Source organism: Triticum dicoccoides, chromosome 3B (genome assembly GCF_002162155.2).
Source record: "Triticum dicoccoides isolate Atlit2015 ecotype Zavitan chromosome 3B, WEW_v2.0, whole genome shotgun sequence".
Lineage (NCBI taxonomy): Eukaryota > Viridiplantae > Streptophyta > Magnoliopsida > Poales > Poaceae > Triticum > Triticum dicoccoides.
In genome coordinates this window covers 140691512-140699415 of record NC_041385.1, presented here as the reverse complement: position 1 = coordinate 140699415, position 7904 = coordinate 140691512, and positions in this window count along the sequence as shown.

Sequence of the window (7904 nt, the reverse complement as noted above, 5' to 3'; positions counted from 1 at the left end):
GAAACACATCAAAGAGAGGATTTGTGTAATCCTTTGCATTCATTAGTCATTAGTGTCAATATCCCTCTTTAAAATAAAATATCTCAATTTAAACAAAGGTGAATGAAGTGTAAAAAATATCACTCATCAACTCCCCTTAAACTTGATCGTCATCGAGCAACATAAAGAGAAATCTGAACCATAAGTGTCGGTGTCAAAACCGCAGATCTCAGGTAGGGGGCCCAAGATGTTAGATCGGATCGATGGATAACAGGAGAATGACACACAAGGAGTTTTCGGGCCCTCTTTATGGAGGTAAAACCCTCTGTCATGCTCTTGTTTATATTATGAAAGTATTGAAGTACAAAGTTGATCTACCCTAGGGGTATGATGAATGGGTGTATGGATGGATCCCCCTCTATGGACTAAACCTCCTGGTTTATATAGGCACCAGGGGTATCTAGGGTTACACATGGTCGGTTGCCATCTGAAGATTTACATGTCGAATCTAGTCGAATATGCTTAGAGTACATGACAAGTCTTCGGTCGCCGCGCTCTGAAGGCCTCCGAAGTCTTGCTTCCTCGATGGGCTGGTAATCGGGCCCATACATTAGTCCGGCTGGGCTAGGACCCCCTAGTCTAAGACACCATCAGTAGCCCCCAAACTTGTCATCGAAGCTGAGGTTGTCAATCTTCGTCGGGTAATGTCTTCGGCTTGGCGGTCTTCGGCTTGGCAGGAAACTTCCTCGTCTTCAGATGGCCACCATACGAAACTTGCAAGCTCCTTCAATTAGGCATCATTTTTAGGGAGACCCAAACATGTCCGACCGATTTGTAGGCCAGATGCATCTGCCTTCATCCGAAGTGTAAACTTTACTTAGCATCGAAGACTAGCTTAGGTGATCTCGGCAGTCAATTACTGACAGCTTTATTGGAGCGACACCGCCAATAACGTAATGTGCCAATTACGCCGGTCTACATCCTAAGTGTGATGGGGTCATGGGTCAATCGTCCCGAGCACTCATGAGAGTTGCGTGACAGACCGGGGACCAGACCCACCCCCTTATACAAGCATAGCCGGTTACCGTCCACCCCAACAATCAGCCACATCTCTAAACTGTGACATCTAAAGAGCTTTCGAAAGAATCATACGACACCGAGTGCCCATAACTTATCATGTGTGGTGGTTAGTGCGAAAAGGCCAAAGGCCTACTCAGATCATATATCCAAACCCGTTAGTGTGTTTGGAGCTCGTGGTGACAATCAATACTCCTGGCGCCCCGTCTCGCGGTCTTACGACAAGGGCCATGCTCATCCCTCTCTAGGGCAGTCTCTGCCTGCCAGGTCGTGTCGCGTCAATAACTCTCGCGGGTACCCTTGGGGCTGACCGGACTTACAAGAGACTGTCGGGAACTCAGGTCCACCTCTACCAGGGTCGTACCACCTCTCCCTTCAGTCCCGCAGTAACAGCTAACAGGGAGCAGTTAAAGTAGTTGTATGTCCATACCCTCAAGGTGAAATGCAGAGGAATCACCCTCGATAGATTCACACCTGAGGTAAAATGTTAAGGCGAACTTGGAGGAATCACCCTCGATGGGTTCACGCTTGAGGTGCTACACGATAGAGTCATCATCGGGAGTGATGAGCGAGGAATCACCCTCGGTAAACCACACCTGATGTGCTACACTATAGAGATATCATCGTAAGTGGGATACGAGGCATCACCCTTGGCATTCAATAGTAGCTCTACAGAGTCGTACAACTAAGGGGGTGCTGGTCCGTTCGGTCTCTGCACCTCGATCACATGGATCGTATCACCGGTAGTAGAGCATCGCAACACGAAGAAGGGTGTAGGGCCTATGATGGATCACTAACCAGCCTATACTAAGCATATAGGACAACAGGTAAAGTATCAACAACAGGATACAAAATCAGGTTATGCATCATAATAGGAACTATCTAACAACAGTAGCAAAATCTAACGCAAGCACGAGAGAGAAAAATGGGCGATATAGGAATGATTAAGGGGGGTTTGCTTGCCTGGAAGCTCTGCTGCAAGTGGTTGAACGTCTGCAGCGTGGTCGTACTCAGTGGCGTCAGCGTCGGTCTCGGGGTCTATCAAAGAAGAAGATGGGGAAGAAACAATAAATATAAAACACACAAATGCAGCTCGATGCATGACATGGCAGTAAGGTAAGCTAGGGGCCTAATGTAGTGGTAGGTATTTTAGACGGAGCGGGAAAATATCCGAGAATGTTTTACCGGTTCCGGACAATTTCTTCGGTATTGATCCGGAGGGGAAGATTCCATGTTTGCTATGTTAGAGGCATGTGGCACGTATGTCGGATGGCATATTCAGATTTTTTATATTTTTCTAATCATTTTTCATATATAAATTATTTTCATCTGGGCTGCGGATTATTTTATATGATTTTCAAAGTTTAAATGAATTTCTGGAATTATTATTAAGTCGAATTAGAAAGAGAATTTGCTAAATGCACCCACTGGGTACACAGCCAGAGTGGCAGACATGTGGGGCCAATTGACTAGGTCAACTGTCCATTCAACATGTCAACCAGTCGGCGTTGATAGGTCAACCGGGCCAGTGGGGCCTGCGTGTCAGTGACACATTCTTTTAACATGGGTTTTATTTGTTTTTAATTATGTTAATTAACAGGCGGGCCCACATGTCAATGTCCGAGGGTCTATTTTAATTAACCCCACTATTTAAACTAACCTAATGGCCTTAGGCCCATGCATTAGTGAGTATTAGCAGGGGGGTAGTGTCTAAACTAATATGGGGTTATCCCCACTAACTCATTGGGGGGTCGGCTGGGCACGCACGACAGTGGCCATGGTCGTGGCCACGGCCAGTGGCGAGCGTGGGGAGGCCGCAGCGCAAGCTGACAAAGGCGGTCGCGATTAGCAAGGATTGGCCGGGTGCGGCCAGCAGTTGCGGCGGAAGTGTTGGGCGGCGTGGATGGGCTCGGCGAGCAGCGGTAGGGAAAAGGCAACGATAGCGGGGCCACGCATGGGCGCGCACGCACAGGGGCGTGAGCAGGGGCACGCCGGGCGCGACCAGGGGGCGCGGACAAGGGCCGATGAACGTGTGCTCGGCCGGAGCTCGCACGGTGTGGGGCGGCAGCTAGCGTACGAAATCAGGGCTAGAGGTGAGTGCGAGCACGGGGGAAACGGGAGGTGGAGCGTAAACTCACCCCGGAGCTTGTGGTGATCCCAGATGCAGCGGTGCTCGACGGTAGGTGGCTGATCGAGCATCGGCGACGGTGGATGCAATCGAGGAAGAATGGCGAAGACAGCGGCGATGCGGCATCCCGACTCGATCCACTTGATAGCGATGAAGTAGGCGTCCACGGCGGAGCTCCTGGACATCATGGGGGGCGTAGGGACAATGGTGGGCGCGAGCTTCATGCCGGTGCGTCCATGGGGGTCGCGGGCGGCGGTGGGTGTGAGCAGGGCAGAGGGAGATGGGGGCGAGCAGAGCTCGGGTTGGGCGCCGGGATGGCGGGGGTGGCTTTGCAGGCGTCGGGGAGGTTGGGGATGGCCACCACGCACGGCATGGCGCAGCCATGGGCAGTAGATGGATGCCATGATCCCCCGGGTTGGGCTGCACTGTGGCCACTAGGGCCCAGTGCAGCAGTAGGCTTTTGGCTCTTCTCTTTTTTTATTTTTCTGCTTTGTATTTTTTCACTATTTTGCATTTTATAAATAGCAAATGATTTTTTTGGACTTGACATTTAGCACATAAATAGTAGGCAATATCTTGAGTTAGCACACGAGATTTCAAGTGGTTTGGAAATGCATAAACATTTATTTATTTTGAAACAACTATGCTGGTTGTTGTTGGACCACTTCATAATTTTGCTAGGGATTAATTGGTGAGTCAAATAAGGTTGGTGTCAACATGAAAAATGATGAGAGAAATTTTTAGAATAATTCAAATTTAGTTTTATTGTTTGAAGAAATATTAATTTGACTTGCAATTTGAATCTGAATTGACTTTTAATCAAGGGGAAATTTTCACGGTAATGATGATAACATGGCAACCATTAGGGGGAGATTACTAGCATGATTATTGGGGTATTACAGCCATGCCCCCACCCATGACGCACACTGGTGTGAATCCTTCTCCGATGAAGAGGAGGTCATCCTCGCCCCCGACAGCATCCCCACCCCCATTGAGAAAGGGGATGAGACCTGCCTTGTCGTTGTCGCACTTGACCAGTCTGTTTGCGACGAGGACGAGCGTCGAACCCAGGAGGAGGAGCATTGCCTCCTGTAGGCCGTCCCTAGGGACGAGACCGGCCAGCTATAGAAGCTCGAGATCACCGCTTGTAGGTCCATCGAGGACGAGCATTGACAAGAAGATCGATGATGGGCTGTGGGGGAGGTGTTGAATGTCGATTCCTCTTACGATGGGCTCCACGAGGCTCTCCCCTCGTCCTCCGGCGAGGACTAGACAACTTCGGAATGTTAGTAGTAGCTAGCAATGTCGAATATCGATATGGCCCAGTTTCTCGAAATAGGCTTTCTTCCCACTATATTGATAGAGCAACGACCCGATACAACAGATATCCCAATGCTAGGGCAGGCAGCACAAGTACGTCCAAGAGAAATAAAAGAGAAAGTAAAAGTAACGAATGACAACAGAGTCGGATCGACGGAAACGATGATGATCCGCAACCGTTGTGTCCTCCGAAGATTACCACCACACTCCTAGCACTTCGGACCACCACATACTAAGCAACACCTTCAGGAAGGAATGCGACGATGACGACACTGCTGCCCGGACTGGTCCTAGGGTTTCCCCCGGTATGCGGAGGGGCGTGGGTGAGGGGGATACCCGACGCCCTTCAGGAAGGAACGACGGTTTTAGCAATGCAAAATGTCGATTATCCACATATTTAGTCGCAAATTATATGTAAATGTGATGAATTTCGCCCCTATTATAAGATCCGGCTCTTTGAATTAAGTTTAAGTGTTCGGTTTACTTTTATTCACTCTTTGGATGGTTCAAATTGAAATTAGAAAATCTTTATTTATGAGAGTACACAAATCGCGTACCATATTTTTAGAGGACAGAAATATATTAGAAAAACTAGTAGAATGCTCGTGCGGTTGCCACGGGCATTTTAAAAATCTTCCTGGTTCATCATGATCATGTTCTACGAAAGAAAAAAATCCGAGGTTTATGGATATATGATATCCTCATTGCAATTAATATCACTAAATTTCTCAATCCATCAAACCGTGGGTAAATACAAAAGTAAATGAATCTGTGTTGAGTGAAATAAGATCGATGAAATGGATGAACAAATGAATCGTGCACATGTCGTTCATCAGTTCTTCTCCACTAGAAAATGGAACCCAATACATTGTCACTGCAATATTTCATTGGTCCTCGGAATCCATCAGCCTCCTCGCTAGCCTAAGGAACCCCGTTTGGCCATCACTTCTGCCGACGGCTTCAACATCACCCCTTACATCTCTCCGCGAGCTCTGCCATGATGCAATGTCCACCATGTTTCACTTTATCATACATTACTCACGTAACATAAGTACTATTGTTCAAGCATGCATACCAGCTGTTAGATCAAGTACATCCAAACGTTTGTGATCTTCCACTTTTCACGCTCCCCTCCCTCCGCGAGACGTCTCCCACACTGCGTCAAAGACGCTCCCCTCATGCATGCGTCGAATGTAGGTCGTCGCCCCTCAGAGGCCTCCCTCAACGGCCACAGACCTCGCCGCAAGTCGCACCTTGCCATGACCAAACTCCACCAGATATACAAACACATGCAGACATGCTACAGCTCGGTTACTATGCTATACATGCATATAGTATGCTAAATTTTTTGTTTCTGGTATTTTCTTACTTCTTTTGTAAAAAAATTTGAAGCACCATTAGAACACAACATAAAACCCAATATATCAAATATGTTGAAATCCACTAAATAATGTCAGTAAAGTATATACAAATCTGCACTTCCAATACACTGAACAAAAAATATACATACATCAGCATTCACTACTCCTTTCAACAATGATAGAACATGATCACTTGTTCTTCTTTCAGTGGACAATCTTTGACCACTGGCGACCGGGGAGCTGCTGGAGATCGTTCCTCAACTAGTTTAGTTGTTTGTTCATCTAAAAAAGAAAAGGCTTACCTTTTCATTAATTTCAGTATTGCAGAGTTTCAGCCCCTCAACTATTTGGTCACCTATATTTTCTTGTTTTTTTCAGGAACTTGTTTCATAATTATCCTATGTATTTTCTTGAAGAGTGTGGGCTTACTCTACACCAATTCCCCTCCACCGTGATAGCTCCTTTCCTCCCTCTTGTGGATCCATGTGCTAGAATTGAAAATGCCAAATTATATTGTGTCCTTGCATTGTTATGTATATAGTTCTGATCAATCACACAAATACCTAAAAGCAAAGAAGAAAACCAAAGTGAAATTGCTAGGAAAATGTCAAGAAATCACGTACTGCTAGATGAATCATAAAAATATGTGTACCCCATTATGTTTCAAATCATCATAATACAATGATAGGTGATGTATAGGGAGATAAAAGACATTGGCAATAATTAATATTTTACAACTGAATAATTTCAATAAATAATCAGGCTTCTGAACAATAATTGTCAGCAGCCCAATGGTACTAATCAAATGAAATAAGATAAATTCAGTTACTTAAGAATAGTAGAACATGGCCAATGGTTGGCCGTATGAAGAAACAATAAGGATCAAGATGTTTATGTGAAGAAGAACTGAAGTCATATCATCTCTTGCTGCACAACCAACTACTGGGTCGTGCTCTCTTTTCTAAGCTTTTATTATCGCAGGTGAATCACTTGGGTGTTATAGTGCAAATAATTTTGTATGCCTACGAGCTTGAGGTTCCATCCCCGATGACAGTCAAATACACTCATGTCTTCTTATATCCCATGGTCGTCGTGCATCCTAAGTTCTGCCATGAGGGCACTTGGTGTCACGCCGCCAGGTGAACTGGAGGACTTGCACCACACTGGTGTGGCCCACGTCTTCACGTCGACTGATGGAGAAAGTAATCATTTGGGTGGTCAGCGCGTGAGGTGAAGCTTGCACTGCAAGAAATCAAGAAATGCCATTGTTAGAAGAAATTTGTGAGCGGATCCTTAGTTTTGCATTAGTAATGTTCAACATGTCAACATTTCACCCGTCGGGTTCTGAAATTGGATAACTACGCAACCTTGTAAATGTTGGCCTCTTCAATACCAGGAATGGTGTTGACTCCTACTCTTTTCAAAATGCTTTGAAGTCTCTTGTCATCAGTGGTCGTGGTCTTGTGCACTTCCTTCTTCTTCCTATCACCAGTGGAAGGAAAAGTAAGTATAACAAGCAGAGAAAAGTTTCATATTTTTGTACTCTAAGCTGATATGTGTACACTAAATGGCATTCACCGAAAGATCAATTTAGAAATGTGACAATAGCATGCTTGGATGATAATCAGTATGCATAGCTAGCACGCTTCAAATTTGGCATTTCTACACAGGATATCAGCAATGGTTCAAAGGGCCCACAAGTTATTGATTCTGGGGAAATATTTTAGATCTGAGACAAACTATTTACACAGGTAAAATGGATACTTGTAGAACAGATAACATGTTGAAAGTGGGAAATGGTACTGCTTGTAGCAAAACCAATGACACTACCTATGGATGACAGGTTAACATAGAAAGCACATGTGCACGCTGCCCTTGCCTCCAGCACAGGGCACCAGCCATCTTCTTCAGCTTGTCAACACTCATATTACAATAGTCATCCAATTTCCTATATGAACCAACAAATTATTTTTGCCTCCATAACGAAACTTTCTGAAGCGTCTAATGTTTCTCTTCCTCTTAATCTTCAGTTCTATAAA